At 44.3% G+C, this 22972-nt stretch overlaps 1 protein-coding gene and 1 long non-coding RNA gene across 7 annotated transcripts in view; one reads left to right on the top strand and one right to left on the bottom strand.

Annotated features, from left to right (window-relative positions):
• LOC110535015 (transcription activator GLI3) overlaps positions 1 to 22972 on the bottom strand; it is a 175569-nt gene that overhangs the window by 135315 nt on the left and 17282 nt on the right. The window lies entirely within an intron of this gene.
• LOC149979575 (uncharacterized) overlaps positions 11029 to 22972 on the top strand; it is a 35006-nt gene continuing 23062 nt past the window's right edge. For all 3 annotated transcript variants that reach the window (XR_016484470.1, XR_016484468.1, XR_016484469.1), the window contains exons 1-2: positions 11029 to 11745; positions 12114 to 12175. This is a non-coding gene — a long non-coding RNA (uncharacterized LOC149979575). The remainder of the gene's footprint in view (positions 11746 to 12113; positions 12176 to 22972) is intronic.

Here is a 22972-nt window from a genome sequence, read left to right as displayed (position 1 = left end):
ATTAAGATTGAATCCTACTACACCGGCTCTGATGCTCATCGGATGTGACAGGTCTTGAAAACTATTACGGACTACAAAGGGAAATTCATACGCAAGCTCCCCAGTGACGCGAGCCTACCAGACGAGCTAAATGCCTTTTATGCTCGCTTCGAGGCAAGCAACACTGAAGCATGCACGAGAGCACCAGCTGTTCTGGATGACTGTGTGATTACGCTCTCGGTAGCCGATGTGAACAAAACCTTTAAACAGGTCAACATTCACAAAGCCACTGGGCCAGACGGATTACCAGGATGTGTACTCAAAGCATGCGCAGACCAACTGTCAAGTGTCTTCACTGACATTTTCAACCTCTCCCTGACCGAGTCTGTAATACCTACATGTTTCAAGCAGACCACCATAGTCCCTGTGCCCAAGGAAGCAAAGGTAATCTGCCTAAAGGATTACCGCCACGTGGCACTCACGTCGGTAGCCATGTAGTGCTTTGAAAGGTTGGTCATGGCTCACATCAACAGCATCCTCCCGGACACCCTGGACCCACTCCAATTCGCTTACCGCCCCAAATGATACACAGATGATGCAATCTCAATCGTACTCCACACTGCCCTTTCTCACCTGCACAAAAGGAACACCTATGTGAGAATGCTGTTCATTGATTACAGCTCAGTGTTCAACACCATAGTGCCCACGAAGCTCATCACTAAGTTAAGGAATCTGGGACTAAACACCTGCCTCTGCAACTGGATCCTGGACTTCCTGAAGGGCCGCACCCAGGTGGTAAGAGTAGGCAACAACACGTCTGCCACGCTGATCCTTAACACTGGGGTCCCTCAGGGGTAATACAGTACCTGGATTATCAGTGGGGCCCAGAGTTTTTCCTGACTTTGTGACCACCTGACCAGGATAAACTCTGGGCACTAGTCATAACATAGCCTTGCTATAACCATTATCATTATATAATAAGTCATAAGTATGCCATATTGTAAGTATGCAAACGTTGTAGATAGAAATGTCATGAATAGAGCTGACGTGATTCCTTACTCTACACAACACATTTCTATTATAGAGTGGAAATTATAATCTAGGTCAGGTAATGCTAATATTATTTTTCTATCTGAGGATTTATCTCAGGGAGGCGCATACACTGAGTGTACAAAACATTAAGGACACCTTCCTAATATTAAATTGTCCTCGGAACAGCCTCAATTCGTTGGGGCATGGACTCTACAAGGTATCAAAAGCGTTCCACAGGGATGCTGGCCCATGTTGACTCCAATGCTTTACACAGTTGTGTAAAATTGGCTGGATGTCCTTTGGGTGGTGGACCATTCTTGAAACACACAGGAAACTGTTGAGCATGAAAAACTCAGCAGCGTTGCAGTTCTTGACACAAACCGGTACGCCTGGCACCTACTACCATACCTCGTTCAAAGGTACTCCAATATTTTGTCTTGCCCATTCATCCTTTGAATGGCACACATACACAATCCATGTCTCAATTGTCTCAAAGCTTAAAAATGCTCCTTGAACCAGTCTCTGCCCTTTCATCTACACTGATTGAAGTGGATTTAACAAGTGACATCAATAAAGGATCATAGCTTTCACCTGGTTTCGCTTGGTCAGTCTATGTCATTGAAAGAGCAGGTCCTTAATGTTTTGTATAGTGTAAATATTATGCAGTTCTTTTGAAAGTCATGATACTGTATGTTGTCATGTACTGTAGGGCATCTACCCTAAACCTTAGCTGCAGAGAATACATACTAATCTACTTACATGTCATTAGAAAATTAGAAAATCAAATATTTCACCACGTTCGCATGAGATATCACAAAAAAAATAACCAACATTTTACGGAGGCTGTATAATATTCAGCCTCGCTGTATAACAGAAGGGCTGGTCTTTGCATACTCAGTAAACACCTTACAAAAGAAGGCATTATGAACCAAGCATCGGTTGAAGTCGTTACCCAAAATAAATCCAAATTTCATATTAATGTTTATTCCTTGAAATGACTGTCCCACACTCAATTAGTGTATGGAGAATGAAAGGGTGTGTCTTTATTTGTATGCCACCACAGAAAGGGAGGCGATTAATCAGGTTAAAAATACCACTATTCAGGCTGTTGGTAAGAAAAATAAACATTATTTTTTATAAGCACATTAAGCAAATCAATTTAACATAAATTATACACTTTGATGACAAAGGCTCTGAGTTGAAAGTCATTTGCCAGTTGTACATCAAAGTCAAACACCGAAATAAACGTTTCTCTTTGAGGGTCTTCACACTTACTAAACTTTTTGCAAAAAATACCCTGGACTACACATATACTGGAATATAAACTTGCGAACTTGTAATGTCTGGACGACACTCACCCAACAGTTGCCCCCCTCTAAGCAGGGCAGTCTCAACAGTCTATTTTTTTTTACTTGCCTACACTGTATGGAGGACCAAAGCTGCCATAATTAGAATTAAATACATAAATGCACACATAAGTACATAAATAATTATTTTAATTAATGTTATTCATTTATATAATTTATTTATTTCTGTATTTCTGCCTCCAATATGATAATGAGGGCGTGTCAAGCAAATGTATGTGTGTGGTATCTAACACACCATTGGTTGATCAATGTCACGGTGCATTGATCGATTGCATTTGCCTGGTCTGCGTTCAGTATGACAGAACATGTATAAAAGTTTAAAGGCTATGTTTCCCATTAGAACCCCCCAAACAATAATGTGTTGCACACATAGCTACTGTATGTATTAATATGTCACTTTATGGGGGGAAATTGGAAATAAAATCTATTATATGCTGCTGTGCACCATAAAAACATAAAAATAACAAATGGAACATTGTCATTGCTTGACATAGAAACTGGTGAACAGTTTTGGAACACTGAGCCATTGACTGCCTGCCTGCACCATGTGTCTGTGGGCTCCCGAATGGTGCAGTGCTCTAAGGCACTGCATCTCAGTGCTTAAGGTGCCACTACAGACAGCCTGGTTCGAATCCAAGCTGTAACACAACCGGCTGTGATTGGGAGTCCCATAGGGCGACGTCTGGGTTTGGCTGTCATAAATAAGAAGTTGTTCTTAACAGACTTGCCAAGTTAAATAAGTGTAAAATACTAGTGGGTTGCATTTGACAATAATTTGACTACTAAGACCAAGATGGGCAAGAGGAATGACCAGGATGGGCAAGAGGAATGTCCAGAAGCTAATGTTACTGAGGATTAAGATCGCTAGCTTGGGTACAACTAGCTAGCTGCATTTTACAGCAATACTCTCAGTTTTACACTTAGCTAGCTAATTAACTAAACTGCAATTTTCATAAACCATTATAATCTAGCTTCATACGGTAGTCAAATACCTGTCAGATGTAAAGCAAGCAGGATCGGGGGCATGTCAGAAGCAACGCTTGTTACCTAGCTCATGCTAACTACATCAGTTATTAAGCAATAGAGTGGACACTTAATAGGCTAGCAGCTAGCTAGCTACAGTCAAATAAGGAGGATGTTGTCATGATAGAATAAGTCACCTATGTCAAGCTAGCCACAATACGGATTAGCCCAATACTGGAATTTGCTGTTCGCCTAAGCAATTGTTAGTGAGATTAAAATATAAATAATATCTTTGCTAGCTATAAATTCACGAATGCCATGTAATTTGTCATAGCTTTTATCCCAAAATGGCACGCATACTTTTAAATCAGATCTAATGTTGTCATTTATATACATGAATGTGAAATAGGCAAACTGATACATGAATCTTAAATACAGGTACGATTTGATTTTGTTAGTCTCTGCAGGTTTGTCATCTGATTTCTTGGAGCCTGGTGGATATGGATGCAACCATACAACGAGGCAGGACATTTCTCTGCATCCAGGTTGAGGTTTGCTACCAGCAGGAACAATGGAACACTATGTCATGATACTAGACAGGAGGCCCTGGGCCAGTAGGAGGTCAGAGTTGAGGGCTCTCTCTCTTTCTAGCACTCACTACCTCTATCCATCTCTCTCCAGGTACTACAGAGACAGAATGGTCCAAGGACCTCCAGAGCCTTCTAGTCAACTACCTGACATTCTCCCAATCTTCTTCTGGATCATCCAAATGCTCTCTAGCAAACTTCAGACCGGCCTGGACATGTACTGGCTTAAGCAGGGGGACACGTCTGGCACTGCAGGATTTGAGTCCCTGGCGGCGTAGTGTATTACTGATGGTAGGCTTTGTTACTTTGGTCCCAGCTCTCTGTAGGTCATTCACTAGGTCCCCCCGTGTGGTTCTGGGATTTTTGCTCACCGTTCTTGTGATCATTTTGACCCCACAGGGTGAGATCTTGCGTGGAGCCCCAGATCGAGGGAGATTATCAGTGGTCTTGTATGTCTTCCATTTCCTAATAATTGCTCCCACAGTTGATTTCTTCAAAACAAGCTGCTTATCTATTGCAGATTCAGTCTTCCCAGCCTGGTGCAGGTCTACAATTTTGTTTCTGGTGTCCTTTGACAGCTCTTTGGTCTTGGCCATAGTGGAGTTTGGAGTGTGACTGTTTGAGGTTGTGGACAGGTCTTTTATACTGATAACAAGTTTCCGGCTCCAGGATAGATTTTGACTCTTCAAACGCTATATGCGATCCCTGACTCTGTTTCTGGTACGCAAGCTATTTTAATTAGTTCCCTGCATCCAGTGCAGGCGGGAGGGATTGTTAATTGCGCTACCGAACTGCCCCTAATCAAAACTAAACAAAACGGCCTAAACCCAGCCGTCAGAAAACACAGAAAATGTAACTTTTTTCAATGTGTCAATCACTCTCGAGTCATCTGGACCCACGAGCTAAGCCCAAGGGACTACTAGGGGGGCACTTGAACATTCGTAGTGTCATTCCAAAAAGTGATCAAATTCAACATCTACTCACAGACTCCAACCTTGACTTTCTCTGCCTCTCAGAGACATGGCTCCATAAACACTCTCCATATGCTGCTTTGATTGTGCCTGGCTACAATGTTTTCAGGAGAGACAGGATTGAAGGAAGAGGAGGGGGTGTGATGATTTACATTAAAGAACATATCCAACGTAAACAAAATGTGTGGTCATGTGATAATGAACTAGAATGTATCGGCCTGAACGTTACACTGTCTCCCCAAATGTCTTTTACCCTCATTGGAATGTATAGGCCACCTTCCACCAAAAGTGTGTTTTTTGATCAGTTTAATACCATGCTTAGGGAATGTGATTTTGGGAAAGAGGTCATCTTAATGGGAGATTTTAACATTAATTATGAAGACAAGTGTTGTAGGAAAACCATCAAACGGATCACTAATACCTTTGACCTTACACAGCTAGTTAAAGGGCCAACCAGGGTGACTTGTTGCTCTAAAACACAGATTGATTTGGTGTTCAGTAATAAACCAGAGAGAGTGACTAAATCATTCAATATGTTTACTGGGCTGTCTGATCATAATCTGACACTTATAGCCAGAAAGCTGTCTAAGAGCAGGTTTAACCTCTCTACTGTTAGAAAGCCGGATCAACTCAGAATACCTAAGAGTGAATTAAACTATTTTGAAAAAGCAATTAAGGGAATAAACTGGAATGATCTCTTGTCCTATACAGACGTGGAAGCTGATAGTCAGGTTTTTCTATCCACAATCCAGACTACAATAAATGGCTTCCTAAAGAAAATCAAATCCAAACCTGGCCAAAAGAGCACTCTTCCTTGGCTAAATTGAGAAATCTGGAAATTGATGAAAGAACGAGATTATGCTCTAAAAATAGCCCTAAAATCTAAATTAGAGCATGACAGACGTAGGTTTACCATGTTGAGAAATAAGGTGATGAAAGAAATCAGACAGACCAAGGCAAACCTTTTTATTAACATAATTGGTGAAGCAAAGGGAAATTCTAAATTGATATGGGAGAATCTAAAAAAGTTAACAGGGAAAGACCATAGTAACACTGCAAAAAGACTAGAAATCATGGTGAATAACAATCTAACACAGGATGCAGTCGAAATAGCAATAGCCTTCAATTCCTACTTTATTGACTCTGTCAGGGTACTGACACAGAACCCCTCCACTTGTTTCTTGGGCTCAGTGCTAGTGAATGACACTCAACCTGTCTTCATCATAAGGGAGGTTTCTGAGTCAAAGGTGAACAAGGTGATTAGCTCACTAAAGAACACTAAAGCCAAAGATGTGTTTGGGATGGACTCTACCTTTCTTAAAAACTACAAAGAGTCACTCATTGGCCCCATTACTAAGGTCACCAACACATCTATTGGTCTCGGTGTGTTTCCAAGGGTATGGAAGTCGGCCATAATAACGGCCATCTTTAAATCAGGCGACCCTGCTGACGTGAGTAACTACAGGCCCATTAGTATACTACCTGTGGTGTCAAAGGTTGTTGAAAAGTGTGTAGCAGAACAACTGATTGCCCACCTCAACAACAGCCCCTTCACATTACATTCCATGCAGTTTGGCTTCAGAGCGAAACACTCCACAGAAACGGCCAAATGGTTTCTTCTGGAAAATGTGAAGTCCAAGATGGACAAAGGGGGTGCTGTTGGGGCTGTGTTTCTGGACCTAAGGAAGGCTTTTGATACTGTTAACCATGAGATTCTCATCACAAAATTGTCCGTTCAACTTTTCCCCTGATGCCTTGAGATGGATGAAATCATACCTTGAAGGCAGAACTCAGTGTGTCAGAGTGAGCAATGAGCTGTCGCCCACTTGTAGCTATGATGTGGGCGTGCCCCAAGGGTCAATACTGGGGCCCCTCCTGTTCAGCCTGTACATTCATGATCTGCCTTCTGTCTGTACTGGGTCTGAAGTTCAAATGTATGCAGATGATACAGTGATATATGTGCATGCAAAGAGCAAACAACAAGCTGCACAAGAACTCACTACTGTAATGGTCCAGGTTACAAAGTGGCTCAGTGACTCGTGTTTGCATCTCAATGTGAAAAAAACTGTTTGCATGTTCTTCACAAAGAGGGCAACAGATGCTACTGAGCCAGATGTCTATGTGTCAGGGGAGAAGCTCCAGGTGGTATCCGATTTTAAGTACCTTGGCATCATACTTGATTCCAACCTCTCTTTTAAAAAGCATGTGAAAAAGGTAATTCAAATAACCAAATTCAACCTAGCTAATTTCCGATTTATACGAAATTGTTTGACTACAGAGGTAGCAAAACTGTACTTCAAATCTATGATACTCCCCCACTTAACATACTGCTTGACTAGTTGGGCCCAAGCTTGCTGTACAACATTAAAACCTATTCAGTCTGTCTACAAACAGGCTCTCAAAGTGCTTGATAGGAAGCCCAATAGCCATCATCATTGTCACATCCTTAGAAAGCATGAGCTCTTGAGTTGGGAAAATCTTGTGCAATACACCGACGCATGTCTTGTATTCAAGATCCTTAATGGCCTGGCTCCCCCTCCACTCAGTATTTTTGTTAAACAGAAAACCCAGACATATGGCAGCAGATCCACAAGGTCTGCCATGAGAGGTGACTGTATAGTTCCCCTAAGGAAAAGCACCTTTAGTAAATCTGCATTCTCTGTGAGAGCTTCCCATGTCTGGAATACACTGCCATCAGACACACATAACTGCACCACATATCACACTTTCACAAAATGCTTGAAGACATGGCTAAAGGTCAATCAGATTTGTGAACATGGTCCCTAGCTGTGTGTTGCCGCTTTCCATGTTGTCTGTTGTCTGTAGCTTGTGAGGTGTGGAAACACTTTGTTGCTTTTATGAATTTTGTCTTGCTGCTTTTTGTTTTATGTTGCTCTGTCTGTATGCTACGTCTTGCTTGTCCTATGTTGCTCTCTCTGTATGCTATGTCTTGCTTGTCCTATGTTGCTATGTCTTGCTTGTTCTATGCTGCTATTGTCTATATTGTAATTGTTTTTAATAACCTGCCCAGGGACTGCGGTTGAAAATTAGCCGGCTGGCTAAAACCGGCACTTTTACTGAAACGTTGATTAATGTGCACTGTCCCTGTAAAAATAAAAAATAAACTCAAACTCAACTCAAGTTCAAACAGGTGCCATTAATACAGGTAACGAGTGGAGGACAGAGGAGCCTCTTAAAGAAGAAGTTACAGGTCTGTGAGAGCCAGAAATCTTGCTTGTTTGTAGGTGACCAAATACTTATTTTCCACCATCAATTGCAAATAAATTCATTACAAATACTACAATGTGATTTTCTGGATTTTTTTTTCTCATTTTGTCTGTCATAGTTGAAGTGTACCTATGATGAAAATTACAGGCCTCTCTCGTCTTTTTAAGTAGGAGAACTTGCACAATTGGTGGCTGACTAAATACTTTTTTGCCCCACTGTACTTTGTGCATGACACAAGTAATTTTTCCAACAATTGTTTATTTCACTTATAATTCACTGTATCACAATTCCAGTGGGTCAGAAGTTTACATACACTAGGTTGAATATGCCTTTAAACAGCTTGGAAAATTCCAGAAAATGATGTCATGGCTTTAGAAGCTTCTGATAGACTAATTGACATAATTTGAGTCAATTGGAGGTGTACCTGTGGATGTATTTCAAGGCCTACCATCAAACTCAGTCCCTCCTTGCCCTCCATCATGGGAAAATCTAAAGAAATCAGCCAAGACCTCAGAAAAAAAATAGTAGACCTCCACAAATCTGGTTCATCCTTGGGAGCAATTTCCAAACGCCTGAAGGTACCACGTTCATCTGTACAAACAATAGTACGCAAGTATAAACACCATGGGACCACGCAGCCATCATACCGCTCAGGAAGGAGACACGTTCTGTCTCCTAGAGATGAACGTACTTTGGTGTGAAAAGTGCAAATCAATCACAGAACAACAGCAAAGGACCTTGTGAAGATGCTGGAGGAAACAGGTACAAAAGTATCTATATCCACAGTAAAACGAGTCCTGTGTCGACATAACCTGAAAGGACACTCAGCAAGGAAGAAGCCACTGCTCCAAAACCGCCATAAAAAGGCAGACTACAGTTTGCAACTGCACATGGGGACAAAGATCATACTTTTTGGAGAAATGTCCTCTGGTCTGATGAAACAAAAATAGAACTGAAATAGAACATAACGATCATCTTATATTTGGAGGAAAAAGGGGAGTCTTGCAAGCCGAAGAAAAACATCACAACCGTGAAGCACGGGGGTGGCAGCATCATGGTGTGGGGGTGCTTTGCTGCAGGAGGAACTGTTGCACTTCACAAAATAGATGGCATCATGAGGGAGGAAAATTATGTGGATATATTGAAGCAACATCTCAAAACATCAGTCAGGAAGTTAAAGCTTGGTCGCAAATGGGGCTTCCAAATGGACAATGACCCCAAGCATATTTCCAAAGTTGTGGCAAAATGACTTAAGGACAAAGTCAAGGTTGGGGTGGCCATCACAAAGCCCTGACCTCAATCCTATAGAAAAGTTGTGGGTAGAACTCACAAATTGTGTGAGCAAGGAGGCCTAAAACCTTGACTCAGTTACACCAACTCTGTCAGGAGGAATGGGCCAAAATTCACACAACTTATTGTGGGAAGCTTGTGGAAGGCTACCCAAAAGGTTTGACCCAAGTTCAACCATTAAAAGGCAACGCTACCAAATACTAATTGAATGCATGTAAACTTCTGACCCACTGGGAATGTGATGACAGAAATAAAAGCTGAAATAAATCACTCTTTACTATTATTCTGACATTTCACATTCTTCAAATAAAATGGTAATCCTAACTGACCTAAAACAGGGAATGTTTACTAGGATTAAATGTCAGGATTTGGCTAATGTGTATGTAAACTTCTGACTTCAACTGTATATGCAGACAATTCCCTGAGGATGGATGCAACTACCAAGGCTTTCAAAGGCCACATTTTGGGGATGTATAAACTCATTTAAATTTTGTTAGATTACAAAACAATAACTTTTTCATAGTATGTTTGTCAGTAACTTTTACTAACATCTGTGATAAGTTAAACACATAGATAACACTTGAAGCAGATGATTCGTATGAAGGTCGTATGAGGGTCTAAAGTAAATGTCCAGGGTGAAAACATTTGTATTAATTTATACCAGACATCACACAGGCGTGTCAAATAAAACATACAGTACCAGTCAAAAGTTTGGACACACCTACTCATTCAAAGGTTTTCCTTTATTTTGACTATTTTCTCCAGTGTAGAATAATAGTGACGACATCAAAACTATGAAATAACACATATGGAATCATGTGGGAACCAAAAGTGTTTAAGAAATCAAAATATATATTATATCAGAGATTATTCAAAGTAGCCACCCTTTGCCTTGATGCCAGCTTTGCACACGCTTGGTATTCTCTCAACCAGCTTCATGAGGTAGTCAATTAACAGGTGTGGCTTGTTAAAAGTTCATTTGTGGAATTAATGCATTTGAGACAATCAGTTGTGTTAAGGTAGGAGTGGTATTCAGATGATAGCCCTATTTGGTAAAAGAACAAGTCCATATTATGGCAATAACAGCTCAAATAAGCAAAGAGAAACAACTGTCCAACATTACTTTAAAACATGAAGGTCAGTCAATCCTGTTTCTTAAAGTGCAGTCGCAGGCGCTATGATGAAATTGGCTCTCATAAGGACCGCCACAGGAAAGGAAGACTCAAGAGTTACCTCTGCTGCAGAGGATAAGTTTATTAGAGTTACTAGCCTGAGAATTTTTTGTCCAAATAAATGCTTCACACAGTTCAAGTAACAGACACATCTCAACATCAACTGTTCTGTAACGGTTTTCTTCCGTTGAAGGACAGGAGGACCAAAATGGGTATGGGGGACTTGCTAGCTAACTTTACCTAGCTGAGTAGCCTAAATTATAATATGAATGACACTGTATGATAACGTTACTGTACTTTTAGAATCTTATGGTGGGGGTAAACATTCTTTATTGATATGCTAACGTTACTTGATCATGAAGCATGTTGTTAATTTTAGTAAGCTAGGAGTTAGCTGTGTATTCTCAGCTAATTTAACCTCTTAGAGCTCTAGGGGCGCTATTTCATTTTTGGATAAAAAACGTTCCCGTTTTAAGCGCGATATTTTGTCACGAAAAGATGCTCGACTATGCATATTCTTGACAGTTTTGGAAAGAAAACACTCTGAAGTTTCAGAATCTGCAAAGATTTTGTCTGTAAGTGCCCCAGAACTCATTCTACAGGCGAAACCAAGATGATGCATCACCCAGGAATTAGCAGAATTTCTGAAGCTCTGTTTTCCATTCTCTCCTTATATGGCTGTGATTGCGCAAGGAATGAGCCTACACTTTCTGTCGTTCGCCCAAGGTCTTAGCAGCATTGTGACGTATTTGTAGGCATATCATTGGAAGATTGGCCATAAGAGACTACATTTTCCAGAGGTCCGCCCGGTGTCCTTTGTCTAAATTTGTGCGTAATCTTCAGGTGCGGTCATTTTCTCCTGGGATTCAGGAGAGAAAGCATGTGTCCAAGAACGATGTATCAATGAAGAGATATGTGAAAAACACCTTGAGGATTGATTCTAAACAACGTTTGCCATGTTTTCAGTCGATATTATGGAGTTAATTTGGAAAAAAGTTTGCGTTTTGAGGACTGAATTTATGGATTTTTTTTGGTAGCCAAATGTGATGTATAAAACGGAGCTATTTCTAATACACAAGGAATCTTTTTGGAAAAACTGAGCATCTGCTATCTAACTGAGAGTATCCTCATTGAAAACATCAGAAGTTCTTCAAAGGTAAATGATTTTATTTGAAGGCTTTTATGTTTTTGTTAATGTTGCGTGCTGGATGCTAACGCTAATGCTAACGCTAAATGCTAACGCGAAATGCTAACTCTAGCTAGCTACTTTTACACAAATGATTGTTTTCCTATGGTTGAGAAGCATATTTTGAAAATCTGAGATGACAGTGTTGTTTACAAAAGGCTAAGCTTGAGAGATGGCATATTTATTTCATTTCATTTGCGATTTTCATAAATAGTTAACGTTGTGTTATGCTAATGAGCTTGCTGATAGATTTACACAATCCTGGATACAGGGGTTTTTTCATAGCTAAACGTGACGCAGAAAACGGAGCGATTTGTCCTAAACAAATAATCTTTCAGGAAAAACTGAACATTTGCTATCTGAGAGTCTCCTCATTGAAAACATCTGAAGTTCTTCAAAGGTAAATGATTTTTTTGAATGCTTTTCTGTTTTTTTGTGTAAATGTTGCCAGCTGAATGCTAATGCTAAATGCTACGTTAGCCATCAATACTGTTACACAAATGCTTGTTTTGCAATGGTTGAGAAGCATATTTTGAAAATCTGAGATGACAGTGTTGTTAACAAAAGGCTAAGCTTGAGAGCTAGCATATTTATTTCATTTCATTTGCGATTTTCATGAATAGTTAACGTTGCGTTATGGTAATGAGCTTGAGTCTGTATTCACGAACCCGGATCCGGGATGGGGAGATCAGAAAGGTTAATGTGTATGGATACGGATGAGAAACTAAGCCCTTTAATATTCTGCACATGCTTGTGGATTGTTTTATTATTCAAGAGTCTAATATGGTTTGGTTGCATTATTCAATATTGTAATAGGTTTTAGAAGAAAAGTTGCTAGGATTGTTAAATAGTTTGTGCTTGATAAGTTTGCCCAATCAAATGATTTGTTTCAGAGAGTTCTGTGATGAGGAAGAGACTAAGTACTAGTGGCTACTGTGATATTTACGGTCAATTTGACCTGCGGACTAAGAATGTTGCATTGCCAGCCACCATAAAAGGTAAAGCAAGGATGTATTGTGAATTGAAAAGTAAAAATCTCTTTCGCCACTTTGCCACTCAGACTCTCCTTCATCTCTCGTAGTAGGAATAGGGCTGTGGATTTTTTTTAAAGCAGTGGGAGGGTTTTTACACCGGGTTAAACAACAAGCTAAAAAAAACGTTGCCTTTGAAAAATTATTTTCTTTCTGCAACTGGTAAAGGAGACCATTATCGAAGGTATCGAAATAGTCCATCTATTGCTGTCGTTACACACTAAACACAGTATGGAAACTTATATAAACAAAAATAATATTACAGATAAAAATACTGAAGGTGTACTTCCAATTGCACCATTTCATCTAGAACGCACGCAAGCACGCACAAACACACACACCGGGGGAGATCTCTCTATAAACTCTAAGCGTCTTCTTAGACTTGGCGACCCCCACCCCTTGCTGAGGGGATACTGAATTTGTGTTCATTTCATTGGGGGGGAGTTCTGGCAGCGCTGCAGCATTCATCATCATTACATCAGTGACCACTGAGAACCTTTATCTGGCGCTTATCAACAGTGCACAAACACACTACAGCACAAAGAGGCGGGGGGGGGGGGGGGGGGGGGGGAGGTAGAGGGGGAGAGGAGATTGAGGAATGAGAGAGGTTGTGAGGAAAAGTGGGATAAATAGAGAGAGGGTAGGAGGGATGAATGGAGAGAGGAGGGTGAAAGATAAGGGGGAAAATTGGGAAAGAAAAGAGGTGGATATAGAGGATAAAAAGGAATATGAAAGAGGAAAAAAGGTAGCGCGCCATATCATTCCATCAACGGAGGAAAATATCTGGTAAGAGTGAGGAGATTTGCCGAGGGGAAAGGAGGAGGAGGAGGGGAGTATAACCATAACCTCTCTGCAAGATTAGCTGAATCTAGCAATAAAACAGAATGCTCTATATTGGCCCCCATGGTCCAAACAAACCAACAAAGTCATGAAGTAGGCACGACAATGCCTCTTCCCCCTCGGGAGGCTGAAAAGATTTGGCATGAGCCCTCAGGTCCTCAAAAAGTTATTCAGCTGCACCATTGAGAGCATCTTGACAGGCTGCATCCCCGCTTGGTATGGCAACTGCTTGGCATCTGACTGGAAGGTGCTGAAGAGGGTAGTGCGCACGGCCCAGTACATCACTGGGGCCAAGCTACATGACTGGGGCCAAGCTTCCTGCCATCCAGGACCTCTATACCAGGCGTGGTCAGAGGAAGGCTAAACATTGTCAAAGACTCCAGCCACCCAAGTCATAGACCATTCTGTCTGTTACTGCATGGCAAGCGGTACCGATGCACCAGGTCTAGAACCAACAGGACCCTGCGCAGCTTCTATCCCCTAGCCATAAGACTGCTAAATACTTAACTAAATAGCTACTTGGACTACCTGCATTGACCCTTCTTCCCCTAACATTTTTTGACTCATCACATATGCTGCTGTTACTGTTTATTATCTATCCTGTTTCCTAGTCACTTTATTCCTAGTTATATGTACATATCTACATCAATTACCTCATACCCCTGCACATCAACTCTGTCACGTTCTGACCTTAGTTATTTTGTTATGTCTTTGTTTTAGTATGGTCAGGGCGTGAGTTGGGTGGGTTGTCTATGTTAGCTTTTCTATGATTTGCTATTTCTGTGTTTGGCCTGGTATGGTTCTCAATCAGAGGCAGCTGTCTATCGTTGTCCCTGATTGAGAACCATATTTATTTTCTGTTTAGTGTGTGTTGCACCTGACGGAGCTGTTTCGTTTGTTCACTTTTATTACTTTGTATTTAGTGTTCAGTTCAGGTTATTAAAAGGATGAACACTTACCACGCTAAAAATTGGTCCGACCTTTCTTACTCCTCATGAGAGGAAGACGACGAACGTTACAGAATCACCCACCACCAAAGGACCAAGCAGCGTGGTAACGGGCAGCAGCAGCGATCTCAAGACTCCTGGACATGGGAGGAGATTTTGGACGGCAAGGGACCTTGGGCACAGGCTGGAGAATATCACCGCCCCAAGGCAGAGCTGGAGGCAGCAAAAGCCGAGAGGCGGTAGTATGAGGAGGCAGCACGGCAGCGCGGTTGGAAGCCCGAGAGGCAGCCCCAAACATTTCTGGGGGGGGCACAAGTCAGGTAGGAGACCTGAGCCAACTCCCTGTGCTTATCGTGGAGAGAGAGGGACCGGGCAGGCACCGTGTTATGCCGTGAGGCACACGGTGTCCCCGGTGCGCAGGCATAGCCATCAAGCCAGGTGCCATGAAGCAGGCTCAGCGCATCTTGTCTCCAGTGCGTCTCCTCTGGCCGGGGTACATGGCACCAGCCTTACTCATGGTGTCCCCGGTTCGCCAGCACAGCCCAGTGCGGGCTATTCCACCTCACCGCACTGGCCTGACTAAGGGGAGCATTCAACCAGGTAAGGTTGCTCCAGAGCTCCAGTGCGCCTTCACGGTCCGGTCTATCCGGTGCCACCTCCACGCACCAGCCCTCTGGTGGCAGACCCCCGCACGAGGCTGTCTCTCCATCTCTTCCCTACAGGTGCTCCCGCCTGTCCAGCGCTGCCAGAGCCTTCCTCCTGCCCAGCGCTGCCAGAGTCTCCCGTCTGTCCTGAGCTGCCAGAGTCTCCCGTCTGTCCTGAGCTGCCAGAGTCGCCCGTCTGTCCTGAGCTGCCAGAGTCGCCCGTCTGTCCTGAGCTGCCAGAGTCGCCCGTCTGTCCTGAGCTGCCAGAGTCGCCCGTCTGTCCTGAGCTGCCAGAGTCGCCCGTCTGTCCTGAGCTGCCAGAGTCGCCCGTCTGTCCTGAGCTGCCAGAGTCGCCTGTCTGTCCTGAGCTGCCAGAGTCGCCCGTCTGTCCTGAGCTGCCAGAGCCGCCGGAATCGTGGAATTGGTTCGGCATCTTTTATTTTAAGGAGAACCGAACAACAAAACAATAAAGACTAAACGATACGTGACGTTCTGTAGAGCTGACAGGCATCAACACAAAAACAAGATCCCACAAAGACCCAGTGGGAAAAGGCTGCCTAAATATGATCCCCAATCAGAGACAAGGATAGACAGCTGCCTCTGATTGGGAACCATACCAGGCCAACATAGAAATACAAAAACTAGTACACACCCTGGTCACACCCGACCTAAACAAATTAGAGAATAAAAGGCTCTCTAAAGTCCGGGCATGACAGTACCCCCCCCCCCCTCCCCCAAAGGACACCATATGTGAACTGATTGCCCCCCATCTATCTTCAGAGCTCGTGCTGCTAGGCAGGCGACCTAAACTGGAACATGCTTAACACCCCAGCCATCCTACAATCTAAGCTTGATGCCCTCAATCTCACACAAATTATCAATGAACCTACCAGGTACCACCCCAAAGCCGTAAACACGGGCACCCTCATGGATATCATCCTAACCAACTTGCCCTCTAAATACACCTCTGCTGTTTTCAACCAAGATCTCAGCGATCACTGCCTCATTGCCTGCATCCGTAATGGGTCAGCGGTCAAACGACCTCCACTCATCACTGTCATACGCTCCCTGAAACACTTCAACGAGCAGGCTTTTCTAATCGACCTGGCCGGGGTATCCTGGAAGGACATTGACCTCATCCCGTCAGTAGAGGATGCCTGTTTTTTTTTCTAAATGCCTTCCTCACCATCTTAAATAAGCATGCCCCATTCAAGAAATGTAGAACCAGGAACAGGTATAGCCCCTGGTTCTCTCCAGACCTGACTGCCCTTAACCAACACAAAAACATCCTATGGCGTTCTGCATTAGCATCAAACAGCCCCCGTGATATGCGACTTTTCAGGGAAGCTAGAAACCAATACACACAGGCAGTTAGAAAAGCCAAGGCTAGCTTTTTCAAGCAGAAATTTGCTTCCTGCAACACAAACTCAAAAAGGTTCTGGGACACTGTAAAGTCCTTGGAGAATAAGAACACCTCCTCCCAGCTGCCCACTGCACTGAGGATAGGAAACACTGTCACTACCGATAAATCCACTATAATTGAGAATATCAATAAGCATTTTTCTACGGCTGGCCATGCTTTCCACCTGGCTACTATTATTTTTCTACGGCTGGCCATGCTTTCCACCTGGCTACCCCTACCCCGGTCAACAGCACCCCATAGCAACTCCCCCAAGCCTTCCCCATTTCTCCTTCTCCCAAATACAGTCAGCTGATGTTCTGAAAGAGCTGCAAAATCTGGACCCCTACAAATCAGCCGGGCTAGACAATCTGGACCCTTTCTTTCTAAAACATTATCTGCCCGAAATTGTTGCAACCCCTATTACTAGCCTGTTCAACCTCTCGTGTCGTCTGAGATTCCCAAAGATTGGAAAGCAGCTCCGGTCATCCCCCTCTTCAAAGGGGGAGACACTCTTGACCCAAACTGCTACAGACCTATATCTATCCTACCATGCCTTTCTAAGGTCTTCGAAAGCCAAGTCAACAAACAGATTACCGACCATTTCGAATCCCACCATACCTTCTCCGCTATGCAATCTGGTTTCAGAGCTGGTCATGGGTGCACCTCAGCCACGCTCAAGGTCCTAAACGATATCTTAACCGCCATCGATAAGAAACAATACTGTGCAGCCGTATTCATTGACCTGGCCAAGGCTTTCGACTCTGTCAATCACCACATCCTCATTGGCATACTCGATAGCCTTGGTTTCTCAAATGATTGCCTCGCCTGGTTCACCAACTATTTCTCTGATAGAGTTCAGTGTGTCAAATCGGAGGGCCTGTTGTCCGGGACTCTGGCAGTCTCTATGGGGGTGCCACAGGGTTCAATTCTTGGACCGACTCTCTTCTCTGTATACATCAATGATGTCACTCTTGCTGCTGGTGAGTCTCTGATCCACCTCTACGCAGACGACACCATTCTGTATACTTCTGGCCCTTCTTTGGACACTGTGTTAACAACCCTCCAGACGAGCTTCAATGCCATACAATTTCTCCTTCCGTGGCCTCCAATTACTAAAACTAAATGCATGCTCTTCAACCGATCGCTGCCTGCACCTGCCCGCCCGTCCAACATCACTACTCTGGACGGTTCTGTCTTAGAATATGCAGACAACTACAAATACCTAGGTGTCTGGTTAGACTGTAAACTCTCCTTCCAGACTCACATCAAACATCTCCAATCCAAATTTAAATCTAGAATTGGCTTCCTATTTCGCAACAAAGCCTCCTTCACTCATGCTGCCAAACATACCCTTGTAAAACTGACCATCCTACCGATCCTCAACGTCATTTACAAAATAGCCTCCAGTACCCTATTCAATAAAGTGGATGCAGTCTATCACAGTGCCATCCGTTTGACAGAGCAGCTCACAGATTACTGCACCTGTACATAGCCCATCTATAATTCAGCCCAAACAACTACCTCTCCCCCTACTGTATTTATTTATTTATTTTGCTCCTTTACACACCCATTATTTCTCTCTCTACTTTGCACATTCTTCCACTGCAAATCTACCATTCCAGTGTTTATTTTTATTTTTTTATTATTTTTACTTGCTATATTGTATTTACTTCACCACCATGGCCTTTTTTTGCCTTTACCTCCTTTATCTCACCTCATTTGCTCACATTGTATATAGACTAATTTTCTACTGTATTATTGACTGTATGTTTGTTTTACTCCATGTGTAACTCTGTGTTGTTGTTCGTGTCGAACTGCTTTGCTTTATCTTGGCCAGGTCGCAATTGTAAATGAGAACTTGTTCTCAACTTGCCTACCTGGTTAAATAAAGGTTAAATATATATATTTTTTAAAGGTGCGGACTCCGGCCGCTAAAACCTGACTCTATAGGGGAGGATCCGGGTGGGCATCTAGCCTCGGTGGCGGCTCCGGTGCAGGACGTAGACCCACTCCACTCGCGGATCCGTCAGCGTCGGTGGCGGCTCTGGTGCAGGGATCGTCGCCGGAAGCTCCGAACCGTGGATCGTTGCCAGAGGACCCGGACCGTGGATCGTCGCCGGAGGAACCGGACCGGGGATCGCCGCCGGTGGAACCGGACCGGGGATCGTCGCCGGAGGCTCCGGACTGGGAACCCTCGCAGGAGGCTCCGGACTGGGAACCCTCTCGCAGGAGGCTCCGGACTGGGAACCCTCGCAGGAGGGTTGGGACGTACCTGACTGGGAAGGTGCACTTGAGGTAGAGTGCGAGGTGCAGGCACAGGACGTACCTGACTGGGAAGGCGCACTTGAGGGAGAGTGCGAGGAGCGGGCACAGGACTTACCGGACTGGGAACCCTCGCAGGAGGATCCGGACTGGGAACCCTCGTAGGAGGATCCGGACTGGGAACCCTCGCAGGAGGCTCCGGACTGGGAACCCTCGCAGGAGGCTCCGGACTGGGAACCCTCGCAGGAGGCTCCGGACTGGGAACCTTCACAGAAGGCTCTGGACTAGGGAGGCGCACTGGAGGCCTGATGCGTGGGGCCGGCACAGGTGGCACCAGACTGGTGACACGCACTTCAGGGCGAGTGTGGGGTGCAGGCACAGGACGTACCTGACTGGGAAGGTGCACTTGAGGGAGAATGCGAGGAGCAGGCACAGGACGTACCTGACTGGGAAGGTGCACTTGAGGGAGAGTGCGAGGTGCAGGCACAGGACGTACCTGACTGGGAAGGCGCACTTGAGGGAGAGTGCGAGGAGCAGGCACAGGACGTACCGGACTGGGAAGGCGCACTTGAGGGAGAGTGCGAGGAGCAGGGACAGGACGTACCGGACTGGGAAGGTGCACTTGAGGGAGAGTGCGAGGTGCAGGCACAGGACGTACCTGACTGGGAAGGCGCACTTGAGGGAGAGTGCGAGGAGCAGGCACAGGACGTACCGGACTGGGAAGGCGCACTTGAGGGAGAGTGCGAGGAGCAGGGACAGGACGTACCGGACTGGGAAGGTGCACTTGAGGGAGAGTGCGAGGTGCAGGCACAGGACGTACCTGACTGGGAAGGCGCACTTGAGGGAGAGTGCGAGGAGCAGGCACAGGACTTACCGGACTGGGGACACACACTTCCAGGAGAGTGCGAGGAGGAGACACAGGACGTACTGGGCTGTGGCGGCGCACTAGAGACCTGGTGCGTAGAACCGGCACAACCGGTTGTACCGGAACGGAGACACACACCTCAGGGCGAGTGCGGGGAGGAGACACAGGACATACCGGACTGGGGAGGCGCACTGGAGGCCAGATGCGTGAAACTGATGCAGATGACACCGGACTGGGGTCACGCTCCTCAGCACGCCCGCTCTGCAGCACTCTCATCGCCAACACCTCTCTCTGGAATCTTTCGTCAAGTTCCTCCTTTCGACTCCCTGACGGTCTCTGGCTCATTCCTCGGCTCCACTGACCACCCCGTGTGCCCCCCACCGCACTGGAGTTGCTTACCAAGACGACATTGAATGTTGAATGTTCCTGATTTCTAAAAACATATTTTCATTATGGGGTATTGTGTGTAGATGGGTGAGAAGAAAAATCTATTTACTCCATTTTGAATTCAGGCTGTAACACAACAAAATGTGAAATAAGTCAAGGGATGACTACTTTATGAAGGCAAGTTATCATTACTCATTTCATATTTATTGCTTGTGTTATTATTTTTCTATTATTCTGAAATGTTTATCTTTGCATTGTTGGAAATGGCTCATAAATAAGCATTTCATTGTTACTCTACACCTGTTGTTGACAAAACATGTGACAAATACAATTTTATTTGATTTGTGTTTGCTTTTGAGATAGAGGTTGGTATTTAAAGGAAAGGGCCCTATAAAAGGAGCACATATAAACCAAGTATGCATCCCAAATGGCACCCTACTCCCTATTTAGTACACTACTTTTGACCAGGATACATATGGTGCCATTTGGGATGCAGACCAATAGAAACTGCTGCAAGGTAGAGCGGTAAGCAAACCTCAAGTGTGACCAAATGGTCGAAGGTTGTTCCCTGGTTCAATGCCTTTATTGAAGAGACTAGAGAGACGTTCACAATCACAAGCTCAATGGTCATTGAGTGAATAGCACATACTTAGGTTGCCATACTGTGTGCTACACTGCACTGGTGGGAATATGGGGTTGCCCTTGGCCCTATGGAAGGGGAAGGGGAGTGGGATTCTCTGCTGGATGGAGGATTTGGGTAGTGGGTTCCATTCAAGAAGGTTGAGCCTTAACATTGTTCCCAAATGGCACTAAGTCTGGTCGCCCCCTGAAGTAAGTGACATTTAGTAGCAATTAGTCACGCCTCATCGCACACGCACACACACACACACACACACACACACACACACACACACACACACACACAATTCAACTGGTTCAGTTATAGACCTCCTCACCCTTTTGTGTTCAGTGACATGGTCAGGCTATTCAAACTCTATGTCGTTTACATGCCCCATTTCTTGAATGGGGCATGCTTATTTAAGATGGTGAGGAAGGCATTTAAAAATAAAAAAACAGGCATCCTCTAATGACGGGATGAGGTCAATGTCCTTCCAGGATACCCCGGCCAGGTTGATTTGATTTGATTTGTTCTGCCAGAGTGGGCGACACCACAACTGTAAATCCGAACTGTTTGTGGGGCAATGAGTTGTAGATAAGTGTCTTGTGAAAAAGGCCTTCAGTGTAGAGAAATAGCTAAGTTTTATGTCTAATAGCCTTCAAAGAAGTCTGTCAACATCTACCTCTCACAGACAGATACATTCAAGAGGAATCATTTCAACAAAACTGGGGCTTTTTGTCCTAGGTATCAACACTGTGTAGTTATTTGGGAGTGGGGAGGTGCGACTGCAAAGTGAACGAGTGAGAGGCTTGGTTTACATTTTGTTTTCAAGGACAAACAGTGCAACAACGCGGCCCATTGGTGGCTTTCGGCGGAGCTAATGCGATTATCCTCGTCGCGCGCCTCCGTCTCCCAGACCTCTCCACTTAAGATGCTTTGGAGGACTGGCGAGGGACCATGTGTCGTTTCGCACAGCAACGAGTGGAGTACATCTTACATTCCTGGGTAACAAAACCACACGATGTAATCTTAATGCTTACACAAGGCCTCTTTTGCGCTTGCTACCCAGTAGATAAGGGGCAAATAAAGAGGCGGGCCACAATGGAAACCTCCGGCGTTCCCCACTCACCCAGCCCTCTGCTTATTAGCTTATTTATTTATTTATTTTCCTCTGTTTTAGTAGAACTTGTGTATTATGCTAGAGCTAAGAGCAACTGGGAACCAAAAAGTCCCCAAGACCTAAACAATAGAAAAAGCAGTCAACCACTCCACCATGGGAAAAGGACTATGTGGTACTTGGTTGCTCTCTCTCGTGCTTTTACTCTTGACTCCCCCCACGATGCCACAAAGTCTTTGTTTGTTCTATACACTTTTTGCACTCCTTGAAAACAGCATGAAAGAGGGAAAAGATGCTCGTTCAGCTATTTCATTTCCAAGCCGAACCCAACAATTGCAAACTAGTATCCAGCTAAAATACACTGCAGCAGCCAATGAAATACACTACATTTTCCAAAACTTGAGCCATCGTTTTTCCGTAATTCTTCAAGAAGTATGTGGCCCTCAAAATGTTTGCCCATCTTGATTTGAATGCCACAATAATATTTGTTATACAATTATTATACATCTCTGTCTCCCTTTCTAACTCCTAGCCATTCAGTTTAAAATTCACAACGTTGAATCTTTGAGCCTCTTAAAATTGGGTTAAGTGACCGCATGGAACTCAAAGTGGAGGAAAGAGTGAGGGTCATATTGTCAATGGGCCTCTCTTCTTTAGCAAAGGCAGCCCCGACTTATAAAGACACAATTCACAACACTTTGGAAGACACCACAAAAACTATAACCACAGTACCTACTGTACACATCCCTCCTGTGCTTTGCTTTGTATATATGTATGACTGTGTTTTTCACTATAGGTTTTTCAGCCTGTGTCAAAGAGAGAGTGAGAGATGCTCTGTACTGTATTTGAGAGTGTGTGTGCCTTTCCATCTACAAGAGTGTGTGCTCAGCATCAAGAAGAGAGGGGACCCCAGGGATTGCATGAGGGGAAGCAGAATAATTCCTTTGTGAAAAACTCCCAAACACTAATACATACACACACACAAACTTCGAGGTGAGTAGGATAAAGCAGAGGGATGATAGGGGGGGCTGTAGAGGGACCAGGTAAGGCTTTGAGAGAGGGTCCCCTTGCATGGCCCTGGGG

This window comes from Oncorhynchus mykiss, chromosome 11, assembly GCF_057628025.1.
Source record: "Oncorhynchus mykiss isolate SJ-2025 chromosome 11, ASM5762802v1, whole genome shotgun sequence".
Lineage (NCBI taxonomy): Eukaryota > Metazoa > Chordata > Actinopteri > Salmoniformes > Salmonidae > Oncorhynchus > Oncorhynchus mykiss.
The sequence above is the reverse complement of the archived record's forward strand: the minus strand, read 5'-3'. Positions and strand labels throughout refer to the sequence as shown.